Genomic DNA, 19,325 nt, shown 5'->3' on the forward strand with positions numbered 1-19,325 from the left:
ATGTTTTGAATATTAAAAAAGTGAGCAGAAAAGGTTTCCACTTGTTAATTCAACCTACCAAAGACTATAAAAATGGGAGCCATTACCTCCCTGCTTGGCACTCAGCATCAAGGGTTGGAATTGGGGGTTAAATCACCAAAAATGCTGCCCACTGCTCCCCTCACCTCCCAGGGGGTGAACAAGTCAAATGCAGAGGACAAATTTCACCACACCTAGTGTGTGTGTGACAATCATTGGTACTAAAGCCTTGGTTGCACTTTATTCAAATAAGGCCATTCATTGTTATTTACTTGCTTGTTTGTATCCATAATTCATTTTCATCTATTTCATTCTTTTTCATATTCATTCTATTATTGACATCAGAAAACCGCTCTCCCACAAGTCTACCATCTGCCCTGAACAGTGAAAACCGGGATTTTATCCGCGAAGAGAACACCTCTCCAACGTGCCGTACGCCATCAAACGTGAGCTTTGGCCCACTCAAGTCGGTTACAACGACAAACTGTTTTGTGAGGCCGGTTGGATGTACTGCCAAATTCTCTGAAACGCCTCTGGAAACAGCTTATGGTAAAGAAATGAACATGTCATCTATTTCCCTTACAAGAAATAACAGAAATATAGTAAACTTTCGCTGCAGTGTCCAGTATCCACTATTTATTTCACAGTCACACTGGTTGATTTTTTATTATTGTCACACCGCGGTGAGGGATGTCTTGTCTTGGTTTTTTCTGTCTTGTGATTTGCATGTTTTAGTTTGAAAAGTAACTCTCCTCTCGTTTCAGGTCACTTGCCCTTCCTTTTGTATCATCAATCTGACGTCATCCCGGTTCCCTGATTGTTTCCACCTGTTCCCTATTACCCTCATGTGTCTTATAAGCCCACTCCTCCCTTTGTTCTGTGCCAGATTGTCTCGTTTTATTCGTGCTCTCTAGCATCCATGCCTTGTCTTGCCTTGCCTCGTCTTTTGCTTATGTTCCTTGATCCTGAATCCCTTCTTGCTATTTTGAGTTTTCCTTTCTTCCTCCTCAGCAGAGTGATTTTTTGTTATTTAGTTTATTCAGCCGAAGTGGTGAGTTATCAGTTATTTTTCATTTATTTCCTCAAATTTTTGAGTGACAATTTTTGTTATACTTTATTAGATTAGATAGTGTAGAATTTTTCATAGTTGTTGTTTCTTCCTCCTGTTGGAGCGTTTTTTGTTAATACATTTTATAGCACATACGGCGCCAATTATAGTTCGTCTTTGTTTTTGTGTTTTCCTCCGTTCGGAGTGATTTTCGGTTGTTCCTATTTTTTTGGAACCTTTTTTCGCCGATTAATTTTTTGGTTAAATAGATATATTAATTCCTTGACTTTGGAGGTGAAAGGAAGCTGTCAAAATAAAAGCCTGTCAAAGTTCCCTACTCTGCATCTGAGTCCTATTCTTTTTACCAAGCCTGACAATTATATTTTGCCGAAAAAGTTAAAGAATCAATTTCAACTCATTGAACTGTTTTGGACTGTATCGTTGTTAAAAAAAATGATCGTCCCTGAATCGTATCGGCAACCACAAATTCTGAATCAAACCAATTGTTGCAGCAGCTGTCCGGGTGGCGGGTCTCTGACAATCATGGAGGTGCACCCGCTGGATGTGGAGGTCCTAGGCTGGTGTGGTTACACGTGGTCTGTGGTTGTGAGGCCGGTTGGATGTACTGCCAAATTCTCTGAAACGCCTCAGGAAACAGCTTATGGTAAAGAAATGAACATGTCATCTATTTCCCTTACAAAAAAATAACACAAATATAGTAAACTTTCACTGCAGTGTCCAGTATCTACTATTTATTTCACAGTCACACTGGTTGATTTTTTATTATATTTTGCCGAAAAAGTTAAAGAATCAATTTCAACTCATTCAAATCAAATCAAATCAACTTTATTTGAACTGTTCTGGACTGTATCGTTGTTAAAAAAAATGATCGTCCCTGAATCGTATCGGCAACCACAAATTCTGAATCAAACCAATTGTTGCAGCAGCTGTCCGGGTGGCGGGTCTCAAACAATCATGGAGGTGCACCCGCTGGATGTGGAGGTCCTAGGCTGGTGTGGTTACACGTGGTCTGTGGTTGTGAGGCCGGTTGGATGTACTGCCAAATTCTCTGAAACGCCTCAGGAAACAGCTTATGGTAAAGAAATTAACATGTCATCTATTTCCCTTACAAGAAATAACCCAATTATAGTAAACTTTCACTGCAGTGTCCAGTATCCACTATTTATTTCATAGTCACACTGGTTGATTTTTTATTATATTTTGCCGAAAAAGTTAAAGAATCAATTTCAACTCATTGAACTGTTTTGGACTGTATTGTTGTTAAAAAAAATTATCGACCCTGAATCGTATCGGCAACCACAAATTCTGAAATCAAACCAATTGTTGCAGCAGCTTTCCGGGTGGCGGGTCTCTGACAATCATGGAGGTGCACCCGCTGGATGTGGAGGTCCTAGGCATGGTCTGTGGTTGTGAGGCTGGTTGGATGTACTGCCAAATTCTCTGAAACGCCCCTGGAAACAGCTTATGGTAAAGAAATGAACATGTCATCTATTTCCCTTACAAGAAATAACACAAATATAGTAAACTTTTGCTGCAGTGTCCAGTATCCACTATTTATTTCACAGTCACACTGGTTGATTTTTTATTATATTTTGCCGAAAAAGTTAAAGAATCAATTTCAACTCATTGAACTGTTTTGGACTGTATCGTTGTTAAAAAAAAATTATCGTCCCTGAATCGTATCGGCAACCACAAATTCTGAATCAAACCAATTGTTGCAGCAGCTGTCCGGGTGGCGGGTCTCTGACAATCATGGAGGTGCACCCGCTGGATGTGGAGGTCCTAGGCATGGTCTGTGGTTGTGAGGCTGGTTGGATGTACTGCCAAATTCTCTGAAACGCCTCTGGAAACAGCTTATGGTAAAGAAATTAACATGTCATCTATTTCCCTTACAAGAAATAACACAAATATAGTAAACTTTCGCTGCAGTGTCCAGTATCCACTATTTATTTCACAGTCACACTGGTTGATTTTTTTATTATATTTTGCCGAAAAAGTTAAAGAATCAATTTCAACTCATTGAACTGTTTTGGACTGTATCGTTGTTAAAAAAAATTAGCGTCCCTGAATCGTATCGGCAACCACAAATTCTGAATCAAACCAATTGTTGCAGCAGCTGTCCGGATGGATGTGGAGGTCCTAGGCTGGTGTGGTTACACGTGGTCTGTGGTTGTGAGGCCGGTTGGATGTACTGCCAAATTCTCTGAAACGCCTCAGGAAACAGCTTATGGTAAAGAAATTAACATGTCATCTATTTCCCTTACAAGAAATAACCCAAATATAGTAAACTTTCACTGCAGTGTCCAGTATCCACTATTTATTTCATAGTCACACTGCTTGATTTTTTATTATTTTTTTGCCAAACAAGTTACTGAATCAATTTCAACTCATTGAACTGTTTTGGACTGTATCGTTGTTAAAAAAAAATGATAGTCCCACAAATTCTGAATCAAACCGAATCGTCGTTAAAACGATTCGTTACACCCCTAATAAATATCTCCTTAAATTAACCTTAGTTTGGACATGGAAATAATAGTACTGTATATAAATGGATGACCAATAACGGCTGTAAATTGCATGTCAGGCCAGTATGTGGCAGTGTCACTTTAGAATGTGACATTTTCATCTTATCAAAATGTGCTTTTAGTGTTTGGTAATTATGAATTATGATGCATACGTTGCATTCTTCAATGTTTCTCCCCTTTTCAGTTGACAGTATGTCATGATCTGTGGTTTGGATCATATGTTTTTTTAATTTTCTGTTAGTTTAAGACTCCATGAGTTCCTGTTTTTGTGCATCCTTGTTTGTTTTAGTTTCCATGACGACTGATTAGTTTCACCTGCCTCATGTGTTCGGGACACGCACTTGCTCTAATCAGAGACTATTATTTAAGCCTGTCTTTGCCAGTTAGTCGTCCTGGCGTCATTGACTGTTTCGTGCTTAGTTCGTGCTCCTCGTTTCTTGCCACAGTATGTTTTTTTTGTTTCATGTCCATAGTTCAGGCGAAGTGCTAGCGTATGTTTCCTGCTCCTGTCCCTTAGCCTCTCGTGCAATCGGCACGCTTTCCTTTTGTTTTAGTTCCTGACTTTTGTCCTGTGTAGGATTTATTGACACAGTCAAAGTTAATATGGCTGCCAAGCAATCATTATTAGTGAAAAGTTTCTTGTTTGTCCGACAGGAAAGTACAAGAAGTGAGAGAAAAGATTGAATTTGGCCTTTTCTGTTGAACAATATCATTTTCCCAGAAAACAATTTTCCATGTTGGCCTTCAACGGTCATCATTAATCCCTTACAACTCAATATTGTATTGTAGACATTTTTATTTTCTCTTTTTCAAAAGTTTACTTTATTTCTGTACCCATACTTGCCAACCTTGAGACCTCCGATTTCGGGAGGTGGGGGGTGGGGGGGCGTGGTTGGGTGGGGCGAGGCTAAGAGGGGAGGAGTATATTTACAGCTAGAATTCACCAAGTCAAGTATTTCATATATATATATATATATATATATATATATATATATATATATATATATATATATATATATATATATATATATATATAAAAGAAATACTTGACTTTCAGTGAATTCTAGCTATATATATATATATATTTATTTATTTTATTATATATATATATATATATATATATATATATATATATATATATATATATATATATATATATATATATATATTGTATTATTATTGTATATATTGTATAGCGCTTTTCTACCTTCAAGGTACTCAAAGCGCTTTGACACTACTTCCACATTTACCCATTCACACACACATTCACACACTGATGGAGGGAGCTGCCATGCAAGGCGCTAACCAGCACCCATCAGGAGCAAGGGTGAAGTGTCTTGCTCAGGACACAACGGACATGACGAGGTTGGTACTAGGTGGGGATTGAACCAGGGACCCTCGGGTCGCGCACGGCCATTCTTCCACTGCGCCACGCCATACTTGAATTTCAGTGTTCATTTATTTACACATATACACACACATAACACTCATCTACTCATTGTTGAGTTAAGGGTTGAATTGTCCATCCTTGTTCTATTCTCTGTCACTATTTTTCTAACCATGCTGAACACCCTTTCGCAGATATCCAGAAAGGTTTCGAGTACCACCAAAAAAACTGAATCTCTGAAGACAGTATAAAAATCTGTGTTAAAGGTGTACAAATACTGTTTGTATAATAAGCATGTTATTTTTTACAAATGAGGGTTAAGAGTTCAGTACTAAAAAAAAAAGGAAAGAATGTGGCTTAAGTGCAGTTTTTTTAATTGAGCTGCTGCATTTTTTTGGTTGGGTTGTTTATTTATTTTAAATAACTTCTATACATTTCTAAAAGGGGAGGAATGTAATAGTGATCTATGTTTGTCTGTTGCCATCTCCTGGTGAATGTTGGCTATAGCGTACTGGGGTTACTTTTTGGTTGGCCAACGATTTACGTGGTGTTGCGCACCTGACGTCACTCAGGTCCGCATGGAGCTGGAGGGGGCGTGGCTTCCAGCTCCGCCTGAATTTCGGGAGATTTTCGGGAGAAAATTTGTCCCGGGAGGTTTTCGGGAGAGGCGCTGAATTTCGAGAGTCTCCCGGAAAATCCGGGAGGGTTGTGCAAGTATGTGTACCTGATAGCCTTTGAGTTATGTTTCCCTCATTTCAGTTCATTTATTTATTTCAATTTTATTATGTGTTTATTTGTGTTTTTCTCAAACAATATCCTAAAAACATATAAAACATTTTCTAATTAAAATTTTTTTTATTTATGAACAGAATTTTTTTTTTTTTATCTCAAATGTGTATTTTATTTTCAAATGTGGCAAGAGCAAATTGATGTTAAACCTTCCTGAGCTGAATGGCAAAGGCACATCGTGCAACACTCAATTCTGTTCCAACGCTTAATGGCCTTACTTACCCTGACAGCCTTTTGTAATGGCTAATTGGTTGTCATGACAAACACTTGTGGGTCTTTTCATAGCGCAGACACCTAAAAAAAAAACAAAAAAAACCCTAAGAAGACGGATGGTACGGTCGGCGCGTTCAGATAAAAGCTAGCCTTAAATTGCTGCTGCTCGAGTGTCGAAGCAATTTTTTTAGCTAATTGTCATTTAGCGTGACGAGCACTCACTCCCTTTCATTGGAATTACAAAATGTAGGAAAGGCTTTGCTACTCCTTGCAAGAACCCGATTGATTTTAAAAGCTGTCCAATGTGAAATATGCAAGGTCAAAATATTAGGTACCTGGACTGGCCATTGTGACTTCTCCGTCAAAAACCTCAAAATGACAACTTTAAAAAAAAAATGTTTAGAAGCATTTAAGTCCCATCTTGAAACTCATTTGTATACTCTAGCCCAGGGGTCGGCAACCTTTACCACTCAAAGAGCCATTTTGACCCGTTTTACAAATTAAAGAAAACAATGGGAGCCACAAAACTCTTTTGAAATTTAAAATGAAATAACACTGCATATAAAGTTGTTTTTTTGCTTTGTGCTATGTATAAACAAACTATTATGGGTTACATTTATCAATCAATCAATCAATCAATGTTTATTTATATAGCCCTAAATCACAAGTGTCTCAAAGGGCTGCACAAGCCACAACGACATCCTCGGTATAGCAAGGAAAAACTCACCCCAGTGGGACGTCGATGTGAATGACTATGAGAAACCTTGGAGAGGACCGCATATGTGGGTAACCCCCCCCCCCCTCTAGGGAGACCGAATGCAATGGATGTCGAGTGGGTCTAACATAATATTGTGAGAGTCCAGTCCATAGTGGATCCAGCATAACAGTAAGAGTCCAGTCCACAGTGGGGTCAGCAGGAAACCATCCCGAGCGGAGACGGGTCAGCAGCGCAGAGATGTTCCCAACCGATATACAGGCGAGCGGTCCACCCCGGGTCCCGATCCCGGGCAGCCAGCACCCCATCCATGGCCACCGGATCTGTGTGTCTCCCCTTCCACAAGGGATAGGGGGGAGCAGAGGAGAAAAGAAAAGAAACGGCAGATCAACTGGTCTAAAAAAAAATAAAAAAATAAATAAAATAAAAAAAAAATTTATGAAATCAATGAACGACTGCAGAGAAAATGAAATAAAATTTCTGCATGCAACAAAACGTTTTTAACTCCCATGAATTGATTTACGTGGACCCCGACTTAAACAAGTTGAAAAAACGTATTCGGGTGTTACCATTTAGTGGTCAATTGTACGGAATATGTGCAATCTACTAATAATCAGCCCAAAAGAGTTTGGGCTGCAAGGGATTCTGGGTATTTGTTCTGTTGTGTTTATGTTGTGTTACGGTGCGGATGTTCTCCCGAAATGTGTTTGTTATTCTTGTTTGGTGTGGGTTCACAGTGTGGCGCATATTTGTAACAGTGTTAAAGTTGTTTATATCGCCACCCTCAGTGTGACCTGTATGAGTGTTGATCAAGTATGCCTTGCAGTCACTTACCTCACTTACCGGCACGCAGTTAGTATGGTGAAAAAGCGGACGCGACGACAGGTCGTAGAGGACGCTACAGGCAGAGCCATCACGGCACGCCCTCAATATCGTTGCACGGGTGAAAATCTGAGAATGGTTGCCCCGGGAGATTTCCGGGAGAGGCACTGAAATTCGGGAGTGTCCCGGAAAAATCGTGAGGGTTGGCAGGTATGCAGCTGAGCCGCATCAGACTGATCAAAGGGCCGCGGGTTGCTGACCCCTGCTCTAGCCTTTAAATAGAACCCCCTTTTAGACCAGTTGATCTGCCGTTTCTTTTCTTTTCTGCCACGAGGGAGAGGGGGGGGGCACAGGTCCGGTGGCCACGGATGAAGTGCTGGACTGTCCAGAGTCGGGACCAGGGGTGGACCGCTAAATGTCTCCTATTTTCTTTTCTTTAGAGAACGACATCTATTGATTTTGGCTATTTTACTATGTCAGCACAAGATAACTGTAGATTGATATTAATTCTGAAGATTATATTTTTTTGCACCGTCTTCCACTGGATGCAATTTTCAACCAGACTTCATTTTTATATCATCAAGTTTTTTTTGTTTTTTTTTCTAAAAACCGAACAAGCTGTCTATTGATTTTGATCACCGGTCAAAGATCAAACTAATGCTTCGTTCTTTCGCAGTGCTATGCTGGCCAGACCTTTGCACCAGTGCCCTTTCCTAGTCTTGTCCTACTTGTACTACAAGACATCTATTGATTTTTGGAAAATAGTATTTTTGAGAATCGTTCAGCTAATATTCTTTACTCGTCTCGGTCTGCTGTTGACGCAGTAACTCTATTGAATTTAAAAACCCACGTCTGTTTCCTTTTTCCTTTGAATAATTGTTTCCTTTTATCTGTTACCACGGCGATGAGCGACACAAAAGGGGATGAAAGGACAGGTGGTATCGAATGCAATTTTTAGGAGCCCCAAAATGGTTTCTTTGTGTGGTTTTTAATTACGGGTGGAATTATACTGCTATCACAGTTACACACAACGTGAAATATATAAAGTTCACATTGAAGATGTGTTTTATCCTGACTAATGCAATCTCTTGGGACTTTTGTTCTTGCAATTATGGCCCAAATTGACAAATGCAAAGTGAATGTTGGGATTTATTAGTTCAAATGAGCCTTGACGTGACATTTTCTGACACCAGGAGAAGATCAGCGCTGTGGAGGCTGTCTGGTCTTTCATTGTGTGTACACACAGAACGAGGGCGTATGAGGTTTTCGACAAACCCCGTTTCCATATGAGTTGGGAAATTGTGTTAGATGTAAATATAAACGGAATACAATGATTTGCAAATCATTTTCAACCCATATTCAGTTGAATATGCTACAAAGACAACATATTTGATGTTCAAACTGATAAACTTTTTTTTCTGCAAACAACACGTGACAAAGAAGTTGGGAAAGGTGGCAATAAATACTGATAAAGTTGAGGAATGCTCATCAAACACTTATTTGGAACATCTCACAAATTGGGAACAGGTGGGTGCCATGATTGGGTATAAAAGCAGCTTCCATGAAATGCTCAGTCTTTCACAAACAAGAATGGGGCGAGGGTCACCACTTTGTCAACAAATGCGTGAGCAAATTGTTGAACAGTTTAAGAAAAACCTTTCTCAACCAGCTATTGCAAGGAATTTAGGGATTTCACCATCTACGCTCCGTAATATCAACAAAGAGTTCAGAGAATCTGGAGAAATCACTGCACGTAAGCAGCAAAGCCCGTGACCTTCGATCCCTCAGGCTGTACTGCATCAACAAGTGACTTCAGTGTGTAAAGGATATCACCACACTTGAGAGACCCACTGTCAGTAACTACAGTTGGTCGCTACATCTGTAAGTGCAAGTTGAAACTCTCCTTGCAAGGCGAAAACCGTTTATCAACAACACCCAGAAACGCAGTCGGCTTCGCTGGGCCTGAGCTCATCTAAGATGGACTGATACAAAGTGGAAAAGTGTTCTGTGGTCTGACGAGTACACAATTCAAATTGTTTTTGGAAACAGTGGAAGTCGTGTCCTCCGGACCAAAGAGGAAAAGAACCATCCAGACTGTTCTAGGCGCAAAGTTGAAAAGCCAGCATGTGTGATGGTATGGGGGTGTATTATTGCCCAAGACATGGGTAACTTACACATCTGTGAAGGCGCCATTAATGCTGAAAGGTACATACAGGTTTTGGAGCAACATATGTTGCCATCCAAGCAACGTTACCATGGACGCCCCTGCTTATTTCAGCAAGACAATTCCAAGCCACGTGTTACATCAACGTGGCTTCATAGTAAAAGAGTGCGGGTACTAGACTGGCCTGCCTGTAGTCCAGACCTGCGCATTATGAAGCCTAAAATACCACAACGGAGACCCCCGGACAGTTGAACAACTTAAGCTGTACATCAAGCAAGAATGGGAAAGAATTCCACCTGAGAAGCTTCAAAAATGTGTCTCCTCAGTTCCCAAACGTTTACTGAGTGTTGTTAAAAGGAAAGGCCATGTAGCACAGTGGTGAACATGCCTTTTCCCAACTACATTGTCACGTGTTGCAGCCATGAAATTCTAAGTTAATTATTATTTGCAAAAAAAAATAAAGGTTGTGAGTTTGAACATCAAATATGTTGTCTTTGTAGTGCATTCAACTGAATATGGGTTGAAAATGATTTGCAAATCATTGTATTCCGTTTATATTTACATCTAACACAATTTCCCAACTCATACGGAAACGGGGTTTGTACTATTCGTGGTAAAAAAAAATTTTTAAATCCTCCCGGTCGACTGAGGCATCTTACTTTTGAGTACATTCGAATACTTCCTACCACGATATAAATATGTCAAAATGGTATAATTACCAAGAGTGCCTTGTTCTTCTAACACTGCTGGTTTTAAAACCTAGCAAGGAAAACACAAAAGTTAAAATATTATACAAAAAAATATTCATTAAAATCGGACTAAGTGGGACATCACTGAAGACCAACGTGGGAAACGCACGGCCCGCCACTGGGGTCCCACAGTAAATTTTTGGGGCGCTACTTTTTTGTAAGTGTTTTGAAAACAAATGATAAATGTTTGCATTATCCTGTTATATCTCACATTCTATATTGTGTTTTGGAAAAAAGGTTGTCATAAACGTTACTTAATTCATTAAATAAATAATACAATAGAAAAAAAAAATGTTATGCATATGTAAATTTATTCAGTTATAAACCTTCATTCGCCTTCTTCTTTCCTTCATGGATCTAAACTTTACCGCTGCCGGTATTTTTTTTTCTATATTTTTACTGTAATATTTTCAGAATGTGCTTGTTCTATTCTATTGGCCAAAGTAAGACAAAGAAAACAATCTGAAGTTGTCTTTGTCAGGTTCAAACACTGATGACATCTATTAAACGAGACAAGAAGCAAGGAATTAAACAGAGACAGAATTAAATTTGGCTCAATTTGAGGAGAAACGTCTGGGCTGTACTTGCACAGTCTACAGCACGCTCTGGCAAAAGATTGTACGCCACCTCTTTTTATTTGGACTTTCCCTTTTTACATAACAGCTGTTTATAAACAGCGGTCACATTAACACAAAACAAAAAGATGCCTCGGGCTTGGACTGGTCCTGGATCGAGTTTGGGCAGGTCTTGGATGACAATAGATAACCCCTCCCGTCTCTTCCCATCGTGTTTACAAAGTGTTTACAAAGTACAAAGAAGAAGAACCATGATAAACATTCTGATTTTATTTAATTCATCCATTCTTTCATTCTTTCACTCTCAAAATAATCTTACTTATCTCATCATATGAAATGTAACTTGCTTCACCAATTATTATTTATTTATTTATTTTTATTGTGATTACTTATGGAGTATATTGTGAATAAATTGAGAACAGGAAGTGAACAAAAGTTTTAGCAACTGTTATGTAAAATAAAAGGGGTAGGATTAAATAAGCTCTGCTTCTTCCTACTCCTTTTCGAACATGTTGAAAAGAGAAACTGGAGATTGTGATGTATCATGTTGTATGCTTGCATGTTCGAAATAAACTCAAACTCAACTCAACTCAACTCGTACACAGCGGAATTTTCCAAGCCTTTGGCTTGGTGCAACAAAGACAGCCTCTGTCTGCTCGCCGGAAGTTTCCGAAAACGGAAACTTTTGTGATAACTTACACATAATTATTCTAACAGTCTTTATTTTTTAGTTTTAATGCCATGATTTTAATAGTCCCGCCCGCGTGTGCACAGATTTTCCTCCATGCGGCCCCTGACAAAAAAACGGCACAAAAGAATAACAATTAGATTAATTTTGGTGTAGAATTGTAAATATGTGAATGATTTCACACAACTAATTGTAATGTCATAGTATATTTAAAAAAAAAGAAGTATAATCTTGTATAGAGATGTCCAATAATATCGGCCTACTTTTTTATCGGTCAGTATCGGTATCGGTCAGTATCGGTATCGGATCGGAAATGCAAAAAACAATATCGGTATCAGATCGGAAGTGCAAAAACCTGGATCGGGACATCCCTAGTGGCTAACAAGAGAGCGAGCTCGGTGACTGACTAAAAACACCATGTCTATAGTTTGGGATTATTTTAAAGTGTCTCTGATGGATAAAAAAAACTGGAAATTTGCAATAACTGCAAAAAGTTGGTTATGCGAGGAGGAACCAAGACGTCTTCCTTTTAATACGAGCAATTAGATCTCCCTCCTCTTCAAGAATCATAAGGAGATACACGATGAATACAAGCGGAAGATGGATGTGAGCCCAGTTTATAATTCCCTGTTATACAGTATGCCAGGCAGTCTTGCACTAAATGAGGATTATGCTATTGTTTACTTTATTACTCTAGTATACTCTGGACTGAAACTGTGTGCCTTCATTGTTTTTGTAGCTGTTGTTTTCAGGCATGTTTGAAAAAAATAATGCATTTTGTGAAAGTCAAAGTATAGTATTTCCGAGTGACGTGCGGTGAGATTGATGGCTGGTGAGGCACTGACTTCATCACAGTCAGATTTACAAACATATGAACCCTAAAGAGTATCTTATTCACCATTTGATTGGCAGCAGTTAACGGGTTATGTTTAAAAGCTCATACCAGCATTCTTCCCTGCTTGGCACTCAGCATCAAGGCTTGGATTTGGGGGTTAAATCACCAAAAATTATTCCCGGGCGCGGCGCCGCTGCTGCCCACTGCTCCCCTCACCTCCCAGGGGGTGATCAAGGGGATGGGTCAAATGCAGAGGACAAATTTCATTACACCTAGTGTGTGTGTGACAATCATTGGTACTTTAACTTAACTTTAACTTTACACATACAAACTGTAGCACACAAAAAAGCACATTTAATTTAAAAAAAAACGTTATTATGGTCTCACCTTTACTTATAAATGAAGTCCATGAGCCGCTGTTGTGCTGGATTAATGCACCCCCTGACGAGAGTGTTATATCAACTAAAGCCCTCACTTAAACTTTCCACGTGCAAGATTGAATCTATTTAAAAAAGTGTAACCGAGGGTTTATAAATGTCGCCTATACTGTATGAAACTACAAAATAACAAACACGGAGGCTCCAGTTTACACGAGGACCACTTTATTTACCTTCTTTCAAAAACTTCCGCTCAACTCCAACGTGTCATCACGTCCGCTCTTAGCGCCTTCAAAATAAGAGCTCAAGGCATATACTGTATAACAGCGCATAACAGGAACTTAACATCACAAAGAGGAAAGCCCATAAAAATAGGTTACAAAAGTTATTTAATAAGAAGCCAAAAGGTGCAAAAACAATAATGTTCGTGTTGGAGGAGTTGTTAATTAGGTACACCTGCAGTCTGCAGGTTTACCTAATGTTGTGGCCCTGCAGTCATTCACAACTCCTCCAACACGAACATTATTGTTTTTGCACTTTTTGGCTTTTTATGAAATAGCTTTTTTAAATAGATTCAATCTTGCACTTGGAAAGTTTAAGTGTGGGCTTTAGTTGATATAACACTCCCGTCAGGGGTTGCCGTGCATTCTACGGCGGGCGTGCAGGAGGCGAGCCTCAGCCAGTGCGTCTTTTGCAGCCGTTTTATGATCGCTCAGCACAAGAAATACTTTACACACATACAGTTGTTGACAAAATACACTGTACATTATATACCTCAGCTAACTAAACTATGGAAATGTATAATATAATTCATATAGCAATACGGTCTCACTGCACAGCAGGCCAGCAGTTAGCCGAGTCCGCAATCCATGGTGAGGCACTGAGTGACGTGCCTCAACTGGCTGCTGTTCACCGCACCGTCTCTTCTCAGTATTTGAACGGCAAATGTGAAAATTCAGCGATTTTAAATAAAAATAATCTAAAACGGGTGAGGTTAAATGGAAAATAACTTTATAGTATAATCACTGGATACATATAACAATTTAATTAAAAAAAAATATTTTTACATTTTTTTTCTTTCCATAATGGCAGGTGAGGCCCCGCCTCACCTGCCTCTAGTGACTGCACGTCACTGGTATTTCCCATAGTTGTAGTGGGTATCAGGATTATCTCAGGGAGAGCATGTCCCAAATTCCAAGCTGCTGTTTTGAGGCACGTTAAAAAAAATAATGCACTTTGTGACTTCAATAATAAATATGGCAGTGCCATGTTGGCATTTTTTTCCATCACTTGAGTTGATTTATTTTGGAAAACCTTGTTACATTGTTTAATGCAGGGGTGCTCACACTTTTTCTGCAGGCGAGCTACTTTTCAATTGATCAAGTCGTGGGGATCTACCTCATTCATATATATAATTTGTATTTACTTATTTATGAAATATATGTTTTTGTTAACAAGTTAAAGGTGTTTAATGATAATGCAAGCATGTTTAACACATATAGTTAATATTGTTAATACATTAATGGTGTTTAATGATAATACAAGTATGTTTAATACATATAGTTAATATTGTTAACAAGTTAAAGGTGGTTAAAGATAAAACAAGCATGTTTAACACATATAGTTAATATTGTTAACAACTTAAAGGTGGTTAAAGATAATACAAGCATGTTTAACACATATAGTTAATATTGTTAACAAGTTAAAGGTGGTTAAAGATAATACAAGCATGTTTAACACATATAGTTAATATTGTTAACAAGTTAAAGGTGTTAAAAGATAATACAAGCATGTTTAACACATATAGATTCCTTTCTTTCATGAAGACAAGAATATAAGTTGGTGTATTACCTGATTCTGATGACTTGCATTGATTGGAATCAGACAGTGGTGCTGATAACGTCCGCATTTTCGAATGGAGGAGAAAAAAAGTCCTCCTTTATGTCCAATACCACATGAAAGTGGTTGGTTTTTGGCATCTTATTTGTCCAGCTTCCGTACTCCTTTGTATACACTTTACAAGAAATACATTGTCGGCAAACTCCGTAGCTTGCTAGCTTGTGCACGCCAGCTTTCTGAGACTCTTATATTGGTAGCGCAGGCAGGATGAAGCAGAGCTTTTATTGTGCAACTGTGCAGTCGGTCTTTGGAGTTTTGACGACGAGGTACGGCGCCAGAGTCTGTTGAAATAAAGTGTTTCTCGCCTTCCAGTCGGTAATTTTAATGAGCTGGCAGCAGCCAGCGTCATCTCAGAAGACCCTCGGGTGCCGTGAATGTCAATCAAGTGACGTCATAGTGAAGATTTATGATCGCTCATTTTTAGGACTATTTTTTTAATGCCTGGCTGGTGATCGACTGACACACCCTCCGAGATCGACCGGTAGATCGCGATCGACGTAATGAGCACCCCTGGTTTAATGCATCCAGCAAGGCATCACAACAAAATTAGGCATAATATTGTGTTAATTCCACGACTGTATATATCGGTATCGGTAATTAAGAGTTGGACAATATCGGAATATCGGATAAAAAGCCATTATCGGACATCTCTAATCTTGTAACATTGTGGCAAAAAAACAACAACAACTCGTACTAATAATAGTATTGTTTTTCCGAGTTTCACCCTGTAATTTATTCACAAGGATCAGACCAAAGGATGTTTCCTGTGTCTTTAAATGTCACCCTCAGATGCTGAGCAAAACCAAAGCACTTGATTTCGCAGCTCTGCAGGGTGCCGGGCCGCTTCCTGCTCTGGAGGTGTGGGTGTGACACGGGGATGGAAAAGCTTGTGAAAAGCATCTCATGTACTTTTGCGTCATGTGTCTGCTCTTGGCAGCTGCTCCTTCAAGCACACTCGCACACACAACCCAATATTTTACTGTCACGGCCTGTCACCATGGCAACCGCCTCAAGCTACTAGTCTGGTTGATTTGTTAATGAAGCAAAAAAAAACATTCAAACATGTTATCTTTACTAATGATGTTTTGTTGTAAATGTCAACGAGCTCGCATCGATCGCGTTGGAGTAAGGGACTAATGTGTCAACAGCCTAATTGGATAAATGGCTGAATGAATTAAATGAATCAAAAAGAGCAAGTTTGTGTTGTCACCTTGAGGGAAAATAGCAGGAATCAATGCGTCTTCTTTGATCGTACCGCGTCACGACGCCACTGGATGACATTTAAGATGCTACAGTATCTTTTAAAAGCTGAGCTACAAGTTACTCTTGATTAAAAGTACAAACCCCGTTTTCCATATGAGTTGGGAAATTGTGTTAGATGTAAATATAAACGGACTACAATGATTGGCAAATCTTTTTCAACCCATATTCAGTTGAATATGCTACAAAGACAACATATTTGATGTTCAAACTGATAAACATTTTTTTGCAAATAATCATTAACTTTAGAATTTGATGCCAGCAACACGTGACAAAGAAGTTGGGAACGGTGGCAAAAAATACTGATCAAGTTGAGGAATGCTCATCAAACACTTATTTGGAACATCCCACAGGTGAACAGGCAAATTGGGAACAGGTGGGTGCCATGATTGGGTATAAAAGTAGATTCCATGAAATGCTCAGTCGTTCACAAACAAGGATGGGGCGAGGGTCACCACTTTGTCAACAAATGCGTGAGCAAATTGTTGAACAGTTTAAGAAAAACCTTTCTCAACCAGCTATTGCAAGGAATTTAGGGATTTCACCATCTACGGTCCGTAATATCGTCAAATGGTTCAGAGAATCTGGAGAAATCACTGCACATAAGCCCGTGACCTTCGATCCCTCAGGCTGTGCTGCATCAACAAGCGACATCAGTGTGTAAAGGATATCACCACATGGGCTCAGGAACACTTCAGAAACCCTCTGTCAGTAACTACAGTTGGTCGCTACATCTGTAAGTGCAAGTTAAAACTCTCCTATGGAAGGCGAAAAACGTTTATCAACAACACCCAGAAACGCCGTCGGCTTCGCTGGGCCTGAGCTCATCTAAGATGGACTGATACAAAGTGGAAAAGTGTTCTGTGGTCTGACGAGTCCACATTTCAAATTTTTTGGGGAAACTGTGGACGTCGTGTCCTCCGGACCAAAGAGGGAAAAAACCATCCGGATTGTTAAAGGCGTAAAGTTGAAAAGCCAGCATGTGTGATGGTATGGGGGTGCATTGGCTCAAAAATCGGATTGGCTCTTTTGACTTCCTTCATTTTACTTTATTTTTGGTATTTTTCTCAACTTGTCTTGCTTTTTTTCTATCACTTATCATTTCCATAATTATGGTTCTTGGGTGGTTTTATGTGTTTCCGTTTCTTGTCTTTTTCTTCTCGGGTCGTTCTGTCTTTGGCTTTGATCGGTTGCCCTTTGTTTACACACGCGCAGTGTTGGGTTAGTTACTGAAAACCAGTAACTAGTTACAGTTACTAGTTACTTTATGTCAAAATTAACTCAGTTACTAACTCAGTTACTTACACCAAAAAGTAAAAAGTAACTTTTTAGTTACTTCTTTTTTTCCCCATTTTTTTTTAAGGCTCCCATTAATGCCCTTTTAGCCTTCATTTCAGTTCTGTTATTGCACTGGAGAATAATACAATATGTTGATCAACTTGACATGCATTTGCATCTCTGAACTCAGAAAGCAATGTGGTCTACATACAACACACAAAGACAAATATATGTTTCAAAGTGCCACTTTATTTCAGGCCAGAACAAATTGACAAAACAATTTAAAATAGCTGCAACATAATGGCACTTTAACTTTAACTTTAAGTAGATAGGATCTTTGATCCAAGACACAATTTAAATTTAACTAAAATGTTATTTTCTTTGTGCTTGACAAAAGAAAAGTATTGAGAATGTCTCCATGTTAAGAAACTCGACTTCTGGCTTCACCATGATGTCTTGTTAGTTGTTATGAGAGTAGCGTATGTGTGTGTGTGTGTGGCCCTTTAAGATATGACAGCATGAGAGGTGAGTGACATTAGTGAGTGAGTGGGCGAGAGAGGTGAGGGACAGGCTACAGTGAGTGCGTGCAGGTGCAGGGGCGGCATGGCGTAGTGGGTAGAGGCCCAGGGGCGCCAAAAAGGGGGGGTAAAGGAGACGGATTCTAGGGGCCCATGATGGAGGGGGGCCCAGAGAGGCCCCTAATGATGATGAAATTATAATACAGAAAAAATAGTGACACTGTGTTGGGGGCCCTGTAAAGATTCTTTTCATGGGGCCCAAAATCCCTAGCGGCGCCCCTGGGTAGAGCAACCGTGCCAGAAACCTGAGGGTTGCAGGTTCGCTCCCCGCCTCTTACCATCCAAAAAAATCGCTGCCGTTGTGTCCTTGGGCGGGACACTTCACCCTTTGCCCCCGGTGCCACTCACACCGGTGAATTGAATGATGAATGATAGGTGGTGGTCGGAGGGGCCGTTGGCGCGAATTGCAGCCACGCTTCCGTCAGTCTACCCCAGGGCAGCTGTGGCTATGAAAGTAGCTTACCACCACCAGGTGTGAATGTTTGATGGGTTCTACATGTAAAGCGACTTTGGGTACTTAGAAAAGCGCTATATAAATCCCAATTATTATTATTATAGGTGCTCTAGCTTGGTGGATGGCTGCGTCCAATAAAGTCACAAAGTTGCAACAAACCACCGGCCTCGTCATTCACCCTCAGCTATAAAGACCCACTTCCGGGTAAAGTGAAGGTTGTTAGCCCTGAAGTACAACGTCTCCCCTGCGCCCCTCAACTACGGTCTGGGAGCCCCCCCGCCCCTACCCACACAAAGCACGCCTCTTCTCTGCACGCCTCTTCTTTTCCTTGTGACACAGAAGGAAGACACCGCAGCGCTGCAATAAAACACACTCAGATCTTCTGTTTCTAGCCGATACTACATAAAAAATAACGTAAATTACACAGTAATGCATCATGTAGTAACGGTAACCGAGTTCCTGAATATAAAAAATAACGTGTTAGATTACTAGTTACTGACGAAACTAAAGGTGTTAGTCCCAATACTTCACACCATACTTGCCAACCTTGAGACCTCCGATTTCGGGAGGTGGGGGGTGGAGGGTGGCGGGGGGCGTGGTCAGAGGCGGGGTGGGGCGTGGTTGGAGGCGTGGTTAAGAGGGGAGGAGTATATTTACAGCTAGAATTCACCAAGTTAAGTGTTTCACACACACACATATATATATATATATATATATATATATATATATATATATATATATATATATATATATATATGTCTTAATAAGGTTATCCAAAAAATAGTGCTCGATACCGTAGTAGAGCGCAATATATGTATGTGTGGGAAAAAAATCACAAGACTACTTCATCTCTACATCTCCTGATGATTGAGGGAACCCCTCATGAAACAGGCCTGTAGAGATGAAGTAGTCTTGTGATTTTTTTCCCAC

This window comes from Nerophis lumbriciformis, linkage group LG02 (genome assembly GCF_033978685.3).
Source record: "Nerophis lumbriciformis linkage group LG02, RoL_Nlum_v2.1, whole genome shotgun sequence".
NCBI lineage: Eukaryota > Metazoa > Chordata > Actinopteri > Syngnathiformes > Syngnathidae > Nerophis > Nerophis lumbriciformis.